This window comes from Triturus cristatus, chromosome 7 (assembly GCF_964204655.1).
Source record: "Triturus cristatus chromosome 7, aTriCri1.1, whole genome shotgun sequence".
Classification (NCBI taxonomy): Eukaryota; Metazoa; Chordata; class Amphibia; order Caudata; family Salamandridae; genus Triturus; species Triturus cristatus.
In genome coordinates this window covers 694757944-694771271 of record NC_140590.1, presented here as the reverse complement: position 1 = coordinate 694771271, position 13328 = coordinate 694757944, and the positions used below count along the sequence as shown (strand labels likewise).

Sequence of the window (13328 nt, the reverse complement as noted above, 5' to 3'; positions counted from 1 at the left end):
AAAAGCTATTTTGTTGAATTCATGATTTTCAGCAAGTAAGGAGGAGCGAGACAGAGACAGAAAGAGAGTGAATAAGAAGAAGTGGACACTGCCCTTGTCTTCTCTGGGCAAGAAGGAAAGAAAAAAGAGCCAGTTTTCCTTTCCTGCCCGCCCCGCCTGTCCCCAACAGCCATGAACGCCGAGCCTTCTATGTAGGCCGTGGCTATTTATGGCGTCCTGGGATGCATCGCATTAAATTAAAGAAGTAGGGGCACGACGTGCCCTGCGGATTCCGCCCACTTTGACCACTGAACTCAACACAATATATAGTGAGTGACTGGACTAGTAGTACTACTACCAGTTGTCTTGTCATCTCACTCTCTCAGTCTCACCGACTCCCCTGAGACTTGTCTTACAGCTTTGGTGGCAGGCACAGGCTGGTAATTAAATTTCGGTCACTGTGTCTGACTCAGACCCACTGCCTCCGCACGTACAGTTTACATTGACTGCGCATGACAATTCAGTCAGCCCAGCCCTGCCCACCTGATGCCCCACCCTGAGGCTGAAGACCACACAGCTGCGCCGTGCGCAGGGCAGGCTCAGCATGCACATCTTCCCTAAACCGCGAATGGTGTGGTAGTTAAGCGACATATTTCCTCGCTCTACAAGACATGGAACTAATCGCCAGGTGCAGTGTTATGCCAAGTACATTTGGCTAAAAAGGGTTTCTGCCGTGAGTGGCACTCAGGGGGCTTCCGGCTTTTGGGGAACTCGGAGCTCCTTGTGCGGAATCGATATCAAGAGATTTCGGAAACATAATTTTTGTTACCGGGGCTGCTCGGTCAGTTTAAAGCACAGTGGTAAAGTGTGACATTAAAGTGCCCTCACCGGCCTAGAGTCAGGCTCTCTATTTCCACGCGGGCAGTACTTAGAGGCACTCCTTCAAGGCTTCAAGTTGTGTGTTTCCTTTTGTATTCGCATACAGCCTTTGGTCCCTGTGGCATGGTAAGTGGGCCCTAGTGCAAAGGAGTAAACAGGTCCTTTGGACGCTCTTATAAATGAAAAACACAGCAATAATCTGGTCAGTGCGCCCCTCAGACCTCTGCACCCGCTTCTGGTACGTGCACCTTGTACTATATGGTCTTCCTCTCTTTGTCATCCTGTCCCTCTGCTCTCTTTGCCGCTGACCGCGGCCCCCGCAGGGGGCCACTCGGCGGTCGGCGCCTTAGTGGCCCCGGGGCCCCGGTCACCCCTCCCCACTCCCTCCTTCGGGGGGGGCAGGGACACAGACTGGTGCCCCCCTCCGTGTCAGGGCCGGAAGTGACGCGCAATGCGCGTCACTTCCGGGCCCAGGTGTGAGGGGGAGGCTATTTAGCCTTCCCCCACCCTCACTGGCGACCTCTTTTGTCGCCCACCTCGCCTCGGTCGCTGTCTCGGGATCGTTGCCGTCGTCATCGCCTCGCGGGCCCCATCGCCATCATGCGTTTGCACCACGGTGAGTCTTGCTTTACCCTTCCCGCCCCGGCCCCGTCCCTGGGCAGTACCAGGTTGACGGGGCCCTGTGGCCCGGATGGCCACGGGCGGGGAGGGCGCAAGTTTGGCCAAGAGGGCGCAGGGCCTCGTTAGGGATGCGGTGTGAGTGGCAAGTCCGGTTGCGTGCGCGTAACGCCCCCCCACCCCTCGCACGATGCGCTGTGGACGGGATGGCTGCACTGCCCATTGTGGGATCTGGGAGGCTGTCGGCTAACGCGCGGTTTCGCGCGGACACCCTGCCTCACCTGGTGCTCACGGCTGGTGGGGGGGGGGGTGTGGGGGATCTGCGCCCGTCTTTGGAGCTTCGGGAACCGGGTTCGAACCTCGGATACGGGTTGGCGTTCTGGGGGTACCCTGCCTCATAAAACAAGCTCCCCCCTCCCTCCACGGCCATAATTCGGCTGCTCACCTGAGGTCCACGGGGGCTGAGCGTGCTGGGCGTGATTGTGGTGCACGACAGAACCGGGAGGCAGGCAGCGCTTACCGGGTATGCGTGCAGAGGTATGCGAGAGGGAGCCAGCCTAGTTCGGCCTGTTTGTCCAGGTCCTCTGATACCGGGCGGCCGCAGTGACAGGGGGCTTTACCTTGTGCTCTCCTGACGTTCATATTGCATATTGTAGGCATTATCCGTAATTAAAGATTAAAACGGGTCTCCTTATAGTAAGCGATGCAACTATGAACACTGCTTTGTAGATCCTTTAAACCCTAATCTCTAAACGGTGTCTTTTTCACCAATATCAGCGTGAGAAAAGAGGTTGTGGCGTAACGGCCAGAGCTGCCGACATTGGAAATAGGAACCAGGTTCGAGCCTCGGCGTCGGCAAAACATCCCGTGATTCGGGGCAATTCACTTAATCTCCCCGTGCCCACAAGAAACAGGCAACCTCGGAGCGGGGGACCAGGGTGTGAGAGTCGGTATTGTCTTTTATATTGAATGCGGAGACGATTCATAAAATATGCATAAAAGCGTAATCTAGACATGAACCACGCCTCATGGCTTCAAGGTCCGAATCTGGTTTGTGTTTTCGCGGCTCGGGGCCGCTTTCGCATCGCGAGATAGGCCAGCCACTGATTCTACTAGGGCCTGTGTAATGTGACGCGCCTGGTTTGATCCCTGGTTCGGCAGGCACCTTCATCCCCAGCGAACGGATATGGCCCAAGGGAGAGTGGGGAGCGGTGCCGGTTTCTGAGGCCGGGCGTATGGACGGGAGCGGTGGGAGCATCCCTGTCCCATGGTGTGTCCTCCTGTGCGGGACCTTGTCCGCCTGTCGTGGCATCTCCTCACCCCCGCCGCACTGACTCAGGGGGTGCGAGGTCTTAGAGCTTCGGAGCCGCGTCCGCATCGCGAGTCGATAGGCCACCCTGATTACACTCGTAGGGAGCAAATGCGCCTGTCGGCTTTTACATCGGTGCTCGGGTACAGCGCTTTCAGACCTTCGCGATGTACAACTATAGTTGGGTTGTGATTTGAATAGCGAATGGCCCTGACAACGATACAGGGTACTTAACCAGGGGCGAGCCGCGAGGTCGCGTCCACATTCTGTGATTCGGGGCAAATCACTTAATCACTCCGTGCCTCAATGTGTATGTAAATACGGTGCTACGGGATATATGCATAAAGAGCGAAACGTATACAAGGACCGAGGCTCAGGTCCTCAATCTCAATCTGGTTGGTGTTTCGAGTCTCGGGGCCGCATTCTGTGATTCGGGGCACATCACTTAAACTTAATCCCCCCGTGCCTAAATATGTATGTAAATGCGGTGCTACACGCTCCAAATACCTTCGGGTCGAGTCGCGCTAGATAAAGAAGATATGCAGAGATTTCCAACTTAGGTGCAGGGAACCAAGGTTCGAGCCTTGGGGTCGACGCCACATCCTGTGATTCTGGGCGAATCACTTAATCTCCCCGTGCCTGAATGTAAGCGGTGCTCATGTAAAGCGCTCTAATACCTTCGCGCTATATAAATCTACATTAAATAAATAACACTTGAATGGTGCTTGGCCCTGACAATGATACAAGTGACCCCAAGATGCGGGGGCAAAAGTACAAACTCTTCTCTCAAGTAGCCATTGTCGTACAAGGCGTATTAGGTCCCCGGGACATTACGTCACCTGCCTTCTGCCTCAGGACCCTGACGGCGCTACAATACGTGGGCAGGCTTGGGGGGGTACTGAGAGTACGTTTGCACGGCCATCGGGACATGCTTGACAGAACCAGGTCGAGCGCCTCCTATACCTTGTTTCAATTGCGCTCACCTCTCCATTCTCTCTCCTAGATCGTGCTTGGTGTCCGGTTGACCGACGGAACCCGCTCGTGACAGGACAAGGGTGTAAGTGGCGCAGGGGGCAAATTACCGATACCTTTGCGCTGTTGAAACATGCACAATTGGAACACTGGGTGGGCTCTCCCCACGTTGCCTGTGATATGTGTTTATCCCCGGTTTTGAATGAGGGAATGGGACTCTTGCTAGCCGGGGCCATCCCTTAAGTCCCATAGATTCTTGAAAGCTCCATTAAGGTCCTGGGGTGGATTGCTTGCTGGCGGTGGACCTTGTGCACGGTGGGAGCGGGCATGAGCGTGCGTGGGTCCTCTGCCTTGGGACGCTTGCTCGCAAAGTCACAGGTTTCAAGTTACATTGATTCTGTATCGGTTGGCTTACCTTTCGTTTGGTCCGGTAGAGCACACAGGTTAGTGATCGCCCGCGGGGCATACTTCACAATGGCGGTCGCCCTCGCGAGCGAAGTAAATTAACGGGGGTGCGGCCGGTTCGAAGCCGCATACCCTGTGCCGTGGGAGCCGGTAGGAGACTAGCGTGGGTTCACAGCCCCAATGCACCAGCACTGCAAGGCTGGGAGCTGCCTGGGTCCCCGCTGATCGCGGAAAGTGCAACCCCTGTGGCGCTCCCTGGTTAAGGTTATCGCCCCCCCTCCCGTCGGCTACGCTGCCGTTGAGGGTGGGGGGGGGCATGCAGTGGGCTGCGTGCGGCAGGCGCAATGGACCTGGCACGGGGATCGTTTAGTACGACACGAATCTTGTAAGCTCCCCGTGCTTGAATGTGTAAGGTAAATAAGGTGCTCAGGTAAAGCGCTCCAACACCTTCAGGTCGAGTTCGCGCTATATAATTCTGCAACATGTATTGCTGACTTCCTATAGGGCAGTTAAATGACACAAGTGCGTGCATTGTTCACATACGCGATTATGGGCATTAATAAACCCCCCGCACCTCAATGAAAAATCTGGTGCGGTGCTCGCGTGATCCGGTTGGGGAGCGGGTAATATGGTACGAATTTCTTAAGCACCCCTTGCGTGAAGATGTACTGTAAATACGGTGCTCATGTAAAGTGCTCCAAATGCCTTCCGGTCGAGTTCGCACGATATAAATATGCACCATGTAATTGCAGGCTTCCGATAAGGCAGATACATGCTACCAGTACATGCACTGTTCACATCATGCGATTACGGGTATTACTAATCCCCCCACGCACCGCAAGGGTTAATCGGGTGCGGTGCTCGCGTGACCTGGAATGGGTTTCGTGTTCTGTGGTACGAATTTCTCACGCTCCCCGTGCCTGTACGTGTAACGTAAATACAGTGCTCATGTGAAGCGGTGCAATACCTTTGGCGGCGAGTTCGCGCTATACAATATGCAACAGGTATGTGCTGGCTTGCTATAAGGCAGATACTTGATACAAGTGCAGGCATCGTTCACAAGTCTTTGCTCTGATACCTTCGGGTCGAGTTCACGCTAGATAAATATGCAGCATGTATTGCTGGTTTCCTATAATGCAGACACATGATACAAGTGCACGTATTATTCACAAGAATTGCTTGTGCCCACATTCGCGCGCATTAGATGATTACGGGCATTACGACACCCCCTGCACCCGAATGGGTTATTCGGTCGGTGCCTGTGTCCGGCGCTAGAATAACTTTGCGCACATTACGGTTTAGGCTAATCACTAATTGACCGTGCCCGAATAGGTATGTAAATACCTATGGCTCATGTACCGCACTCCCAACACCTTTGGGCGGGTCCCGCTGGGACTCTGGGCAGATAATTTAATATCCACGTGCCCGATGATGCATGTATATACAGTGCTCAGGAACGGCGCGCCATTACCTTCGGATCGAGTTCACGCTGGGTTGCGACGCTGGGGAAATCTATGAATATCGCTGTGCCCGAATATGTATGCGAGATGCTGGACCGGGTATGCCTGGGTTCCCGAGGGTCGCGGACCTGGCGGCTCATGATCTCACTCCCGTGCCCGAATACGCGTGCAAATATGTGGATCATGCACAGCGCTGCCATACCATTCGGGTTGCGTTCGCGCAATATGAGAGTGTTAATTATTGCGAGGTTCGCGCAGTACGATCCTGACCCACGTGACCACGGGTAGCTCGTCTCCAATCTTTTGCTGAAAGGGGGCTTGGGTCGTTTGTCATTGTTGTTGTTGTCTCGACACCCACCCCCATTGCCTACGGCCTCGCGCTCCCAAGTGCATCAGTCCTTGGGTAGGTTGGACCAGAGTCGGGATAGTCCTAACGTAGAACGGTCATTGCCATATTAGTAACAGTTAAACACGGGTCGCTGCCGACAGTCTATACGAGGTATGCTTATGTCCGCAACTCTGCCCCGCCAACATGCTTATGTGGGCCGCCTTCAACTGTCACTCATAGTGGCACTGACATGGGGGAAACCACACATAACTAACTGTAACCTAGACACCCAGGTGGGAGCCTAGTCGGGCAGGGCAACGCAACCGAGATGGAATGGTAGTTATTATCTAATACTAAAGGAAGTCTGGTTTGAGGCTCTAGATGGGTGTAGATATGGGTGTAGCTCAGTGCCCATTCGCATTGAATTCGGGGACGCACTGACTCAGCACCACATAGGTTACCGGCGTGATTGACCAAGTGGTTGCGGGTACGCCGCTCGCGAGCAGATTTTAACCCGTGGTTATTTCGGTGTCGTGGAGTGTACCTCTGTTTCAAATCCACCGATAGTTCATTGTTAAGCCGATTAGCCTGCAGCACACTGAGCTGGGCACCATAACCAGGAGTTAGGCCTGCAGGAGAAGTAGCGGAAAGAACCATATAGGAATAGGTCCAGGTGTACTTTGGGGGGCATTCCACTGCAACCAAAGACAGGGAGCACCATGCCCTGGGAGCACGCGCGTTGCCCTAATTCTGAGGCCTGCCCATAAAGGGGCCGAGTAGCAAAACAATTAAATAGGCTCCATAGGCGGGCCTCGGGCCTTACAGCTGGGTGAAACCACCATCAATTGGGGATAGGCCCAGGTAAAATAGGGCTTTTATTAATGTCTAGAGGACCATTGCGGTTGGGGGTATCCCCCACCGGATTCCCTGGTCGCGTACCACAGCTGCGGGAGACTGGGATCCGGGTTTACGGACACGTTACCGCGCCAGGGGCGCTGCCAGCAAGCATACGGTGCTGCTGTCCCAGTAATTGGGCTGTCGGTGGGGCAATCGCAAGGGGACAGTATGTCAATAGTACATTTGACACGCCCAGGGTGCACTAAATCTCCACTTCAACGGAGCAGGAATTTGGCACCGCTGGGGATGCTCTGGGTTTGCGGTGGGGGGCCCCCCCCGCCACCCTCCTTCTGAGGAGCATGATGGGAGGGGCGTAGTAGGACTTAGTCAATCCTCAATGCTTGAACTTTACTACGGCGCGCAATGTTAAGCCAGACAGATTCCCTAAGCTGGTATACCTAGGGGGTTACATCACTGAGGGATCTGTAGGGGCATAATTCCCATAAGGAATAGGGGATGGTGGGCAGGGGCAGGAGTCACCCCTTGCCCACGGTCACGCGCTGGCATCTAGGAGCACTCCTGTGCTCCAGGTTTAGCAATCAGAGGGGGCTGGCCAAAGGTTAAGTGAACCCCCTCTCGCCTTCATAGCCTAAGAGGGCAGGCCCAGAATTGTGAAGAGGGTAATCTGCTCGCATGGGGGGCGAATAGTTCTTGGCACATCTCCCCAGGCCCAACGGGTCCTTTATTTCAGCAGACCCTATTCCGATTAGGATAGTGTCTCGGGCCTTGGGGGCTTAGATGGGGCCATCTACAACACCAGGAGCTATAGCTCAATGGTAGTCTTGGGTTCGAGTCCCGCAAACGCTGTCAAAGTGTCATAAGTTGGCAAAATTTCAAACTCTTCTTTAACCAGGAGCCATAGCTCAATAAGTCTTGTGCCTACGGTTGTAATGGTCCCACAGGACAAGGGTTCGAGTCCCGCGAGCACTGTCAAACTGTCATGAGGTGGCAGAATGTCAAACTCTTCTGTCTGCAGGGATGGTTCCCTTCCAGCTAGTTGCAGGAAGCCCTAGATAGGAGAGGTGCAGGTAAGACTATAGCGGGTTGGTGGGGGGCCCTGGCTGCGACGGTTAGCCGCCTCCAGGGCTGTGGCGGAGTTACAGGGCGATCTGGAAGCAGGCCGGTACAAAGGGTACCTCTGCGCGGCACCACGTGGTGCCTGAGCCAAAACGAGGAGCCTCCAGAGAGGTCCCGAAAGCCAGTCGGCGCCCCGCTAGGCCTGCGGGCGGTTGTGGGCCTGAACAACCGGGGGCTTGCTATGCGACGCTCCGCCCCGAGAGGGGGGGTGTGAGTAGAATTTCAACGGCACGTGATCGTAAAAAAGAATCACTTGGGGGGCAGCACTTGCGGGTCGTTCCCGTGCTGCCCGGCTCATCAGGCGGGCAGGTGAAGTAGATGGCCACCTGCCCTTGGATCGCCCGTAAGATAACCCACCTATTACATATACTGGAATTATGTAATAAACCTGCAGCATTTGTTACCCACTTACAACTGTTTCTTGTGTTTTCATTGGGTAACCTAATTTGGGGGAGGGGGGAAAGCGGGGTGCCCCTGGGGGTACTATGCCGCTGACCGCGGCCCCCGCAGGGGGCCACTCGGCGGTCGGCGCCTTAGTGGCCCCGGGGCCCCGGTCACCCCTCCCCACTCCCTCCTTCGGGGGGGGCAGGGACACAGACTGGTGCCCCCCTCCGTGTCAGGGCCGGAAGTGACGCGCAATGCGCGTCACTTCCGGGCCCAGGTGTGAGGGGGAGGCTATTTAGCCTTCCCCCACCCTCACTGGCGACCTCTTTTGTCGCCCACCTCGCCTTTTTCCCTCCCTACCGCTTACCCGGCGTAGGCGTGGTTGGGGGGGGGGTTTCTGAGCGTTGTAATGTTTTCCTTTTCGTTGCAGGCGGAGTTACAGGGCGATCTGGAAGCAGGCCGGTACAAAGGGTACCTCTGCGCGGCACCACGTGGTGCCTGAGCCAAAACGAGGAGCCTCCAGAGAGGTCCCGGAAGCCGGTCGGCGCCCCGCTAGGCCTGCGGGCGGTTGTGGGCCTGAACAACCGGGGGCTTGCTATGCGACGCTCCGCCCCGAGAGGGGGGGTGTGAGTAGAATTTCAACGGCACGTGATCGTAAAAAAGAATCACTTGGGGGGCAGCACTTGCGGGTCGTTCCCGTGCTGCCCGGCTCATCAGGCGGGCAGGTGAAGTAGATGGCCACCTGCCCTTGGATCGCCCGTAAGATAACCCACCTATTACATATACTGGAATTATGTAATAAACCTGCAGCATTTGTTACCCATTTACAACTGTTTCTTGTGTTTTCATTGGGTAACCTAATTTGGGGGAGGGGGGAAAGCGGGGTGCCCCTGGGGGTACTATGTCATCCTGTCCCTTCCTCTCCTTCTCGCCCTGTCCCTCCCTCTCCTTGTCACACTGTCCCTCCCTCTCCTTGTCATCCTGTCCCTCCCTCTGCTGGTCATCCTGTCCCTCCCTCCCCTTGTCACCCTGTCCCGCCCTCTCCTTGTCATCCTGTCCCTCCCTCTCCTTGTCACACTGTCCTTACCTCTCCTTGTCATCCTGTCCCTCCCTCTGCTGGTCATCCTGTCCCTCCGCTCTCCTCGTCACCCTGTCCCTCCACTCTCCTCATCACCCTGTCCCTTGCTCTCCTTGTCATCCCGTCCCTCCCTTTCTTCGTCATTCTGCCCCTCCCTCTCCTTGTCATCCTGCCCCTCCCTCTCCTTGTCATCCTGCCCCTCCCTCTCCTTGTCATCCTGCCCCTCCCTCTCCTTGTCATGCTGTCCCTCCCTCTCCTCGTCACCCTGTCCCTCCCTCTTCTTGTCATCCTGTCCATTCCCTCCCTTTGTCATCCTGTCCCTCCGCTCTCTTCGTTATCGTGTCCCTCCCTCTCCCCGTCACCTGTTCCCTCCCTCTCCTTGTCATCTTGTCCCCACTCTATCTTTGTCACCCTGTTCCTCCTCTCTCTTTATCACCATGTCCATCCCTCCTCTCGTCATCCTGTCCCTCACTCTCCTCGTCACACTGTCCCTTGCTCTCCTTGTCATCCTGTCCCTCCTCTCTCCTCGTTACCCTGTCCTGCCGCTTTCCTCGTCATCCTGCTCCTCCCACTCCTTGTCATCCTGCCCCGCCCACGGGCTGTCTCTCCGCTCTCCTCATCACCCTGTCCCTTCCTTCACATTGTCATCCTGTCCCTCCTCTCTCTGTCACCACCCTGTCCCTCCTCTCCTTTTGTCACCCTTTGGTCCCTGTGGCATGGTAAGTGGGCCCTAGTGCAAAGGAGTAAACAGGTCCTTTGGACGCTCTTATAAATGAAAAACACAGCAATAATCTGGTCAGTGCGCCCCTCAGACCTCTGCGCCAGCTTCTGGTACGTGCACCTTGTACTATATGGTCTTCCTCTCCTGGTCATCCTGTCCCTTCGCTCTCTTTGTCATCCTGTCCCTCTGCTCTCTTTGTCATCCTGTCCCTTCCTCTCCATCTCACCCTGTCCCTCCCTCTCCTTGTCATCCTGTCCCTCCCTCTCCTTGTCACCCTGTCCCTCCACTCTCTTTGTCATCCTGTCCCTCCCTCTCCTTGTCATCCTGTCCCTCCCTCTCCTTGTCACCCTGTCCCTTCCTCTCCTTGTCATCCTGTCCCTTCCTCTCCTTGTCACCCTGTCCCTCCCTCTCCTTGTCATCCTGTCCCTCCGCCTCCTTTTCATCCTGTCCCTCCCTCTCTTGGTCATCCTGTCCCTCCCTCTCCTTGTCATCCTATCCCTCCCTCTCCTTGTCACACTGTCCCTCCCTCTCCTTGTCATCCTGTCCCTCCGTCTGCTGGTCATCCTGTCCCTCCCTCCCCTTGTCACCCTGTCCCGCCATCTCCTTGTCATCCTGTCCCTCCCTCTCCTTGTCACACTGTCCCTCCCTCTCTTTGTCATCCTGTCCCTCCCTCTGCTGGTCATCCTGTCCATCCCTCCCCTTGTCACCCTGTCCCGCCCTCTCCTTGTCACCCTGTCCCACCCTCTCCTTGTCATCCTGTCCCTCCCTCTCCTTGTCACACTGTCCCTCCCTCTCTTTGTCATCCTGTCCCTCCCTCTGCTGGTCATCCTGTCCATCCCTCCCCTTGTCACCCTGTCCCGCCCTCTCCTTGTCACCCTGTCCCTCCCATCTCTTTGTCATCCTGTCCCTCCGCTCTCCTCGTCACCCTGTCCCTTGCTCTCCTGATCACCCTGTCCCTCCACTCTGCTCGTCACACTGTCCCTTGCTCTACTTGTCTTCCCATCCGTCCCTCTCTTCGTCATTCTGCCCCTCCGCTCTCCTTGTCATCCTGCCCCTCCCTCTCCTTGTCATCCTGCCCCTCCCACTCCTTGTCATCCTGCCCCTCCCTCTCCTTGTCATCCTGCCCCTCCCTCTCCTTGTCATCCTGCCCCTCCCTCTCCTTGTCATCCTGCCCCTCCCTCTCCTCGTCACCCTGTCCCTCCCTCTTCATGTCATCCTGTCCCTTCCCTCCCTTTGTCATCCTGCCCCTCCGCTCTCTTTATCACCCTATACCTCCCTCTCCTCGTCATCCTGTCCCTCCGGTCTCTTCGTTATCGTGTCCCTCCCTCTCCCCGTCACCCGTTCCCTCCCTCTCCTTGTCATCTTGTCCCCACTCTATCTTTGTCACCCTGTTCCTCCTCTCTCTTTACCACCATGTCCATCCTCCTCTCGTCATCCTGTCCCTCACTCTCCTCGTCACACTGTCCCTTGCTCTCCTTGTCATCCTGTCCCTCCTCTCTCCTCGTCACCCTGTCCTGCCGCTTTCCTCGTCATCCTGCTCCTCCCACTCCTTGTCATCCTGCCCCGCCCACGGTCTGTCTCTCCGCTCTCCTCGTCACCCTGTCCCTTCCTGCACATTGTCATCCTGTCCCTCCTCTCTCTGTCACCCTGTCCCTCCTCTCCTTTTGTCACCCTGTCCCTCCCTCCCGCTCTTCAGCAGTTATCTCATCATGCAGTGCTGAGTAGAAGGGTGACTGGCTGCCTTCAGCAGCTGGCATCTCATCGTGCCAGTGCAGAGAAGCAGGGTGGCTGGCTTCCTTCAGCAGCTGGCATCTCATGTCAATGCAGAGAAGCAGGGTGAATGGCTGCCTTCAGCAGCTGGCATCTCATCATGCCAGTGCAGAGAAGCAGGGTGATTGGCTGCTTCAGCAGCTGGCATCTCATGCCAATGCAGAGAAGCAGGGTGACTGGCTGCCTTCAGCAGTTGGCATCTCATTCCAATGTAGAGAAGCAGGGTGACTGGCTGCCTTCAGCAACAGGTATCTCATCGTGCCAGTGCAGAAAAGCAGGGTGACTGGCTGCCCTCTGCAGTTTGCATCTCATAGTGCCAGTGCAGAGAAGCAGAGTGACTGTCTGCCTTCAGCAGCTGGCATCTCATGCCAATGCAGAGAAGCAGGGTGACTGGCTGCCTTCAACAGTTTGCATCTCATCTTGCCAATGCAGAAAAGCAGGGTGACTGGCTATCTTCAGCAGCTGGCATCTCATCGTGCAGTGTAGAGAAGCAGGGTGACTGGCTGCCTTCAGCAGTTTGCATCTAATGCCAATGCACAGAAGCAGGGTGACTGGCTGCCTTCAGCAGTTTCCATCTCATTGTGCCAGTGCAGAGAAGCAGGGTGACTGGCTGCCTTCAACAGTTTGCATCTCATCTTGCCAGTGCAGAGAAACAGGGTGACTGGCTGTCTTCAGCAGTTTGTATCTAATCCTGCAGTGCAGAGAAGCAGGGTGACTGGCTACCTTCAGCAGTTGGCATCTCATCGTGCCAGTGCAGAGAAGCAGGGTGACTGTCCTCCTTCAGCAGCTGGCATCTCATCGTGCCAGTGCAGAAAAGCAGGGTGACTGGCGGCCTTCAGCAGTTGGCATCTCATCGTGGCAGTGCAGAGAAGCAGGGTGACTGGCCGCCTTCAGCAGCTGGCATCTCATCGTGCCAGTGCAGAGAAGCAGGGTGGCTGGCTTCCTTCAGCAGCTGGCATCTCATGCCAATGCAGAGAAGCAGGGTGAATGGCTGCCTTCAGCAGCTGGCATCTCATCATGCCAGTGCAGAGAAGCAGGGTGATTGGCTGCTTCAGCAGCTGGCATCTCATGCCAATGCAGAGAAGCAGGGTGACTGGCTGCCTTCAGCAGTTGGCATCTCATGCCAATGTAGAGAAGCAGGGTGACTGGCTGCCTTCAGCAGCTGGTATCTCATCGTGCCAGTGCAGAAAAGCAGGGTGACTGGCTGCCCTCTGCAGTTTGCATCTCATAGTGCCAGTGCAGAGAAGCAGAGTGACTGTCTGCCTTCAGCAGCTGGCATCTCATGCCAATGCAGAGAAGCAGGGTGACTGGCTGCCTTCAACAGTTTGCATCTCATCTTGCCAGTGCAGAGAAGCAGGGTGACTGGCTGTCTTCAGCAGCTGGCATCTCATCGTGCAGTGTAGAGAAGCAGGGTGACTGGCTGCCTTCAGCAGTTTGCATCTAATGCCAAT

At 55.9% G+C, this 13328-nt stretch overlaps 1 pseudogene; it reads left to right on the top strand.

The window, feature by feature from the left end:
* The first annotated feature begins 696 nt into the window (after positions 1-696).
* LOC146810359 (U11 spliceosomal RNA) lies at positions 697-865 on the top strand (annotated as a pseudogene).
* The last annotated feature ends 12463 nt before the right edge of the window (positions 866-13328 follow it).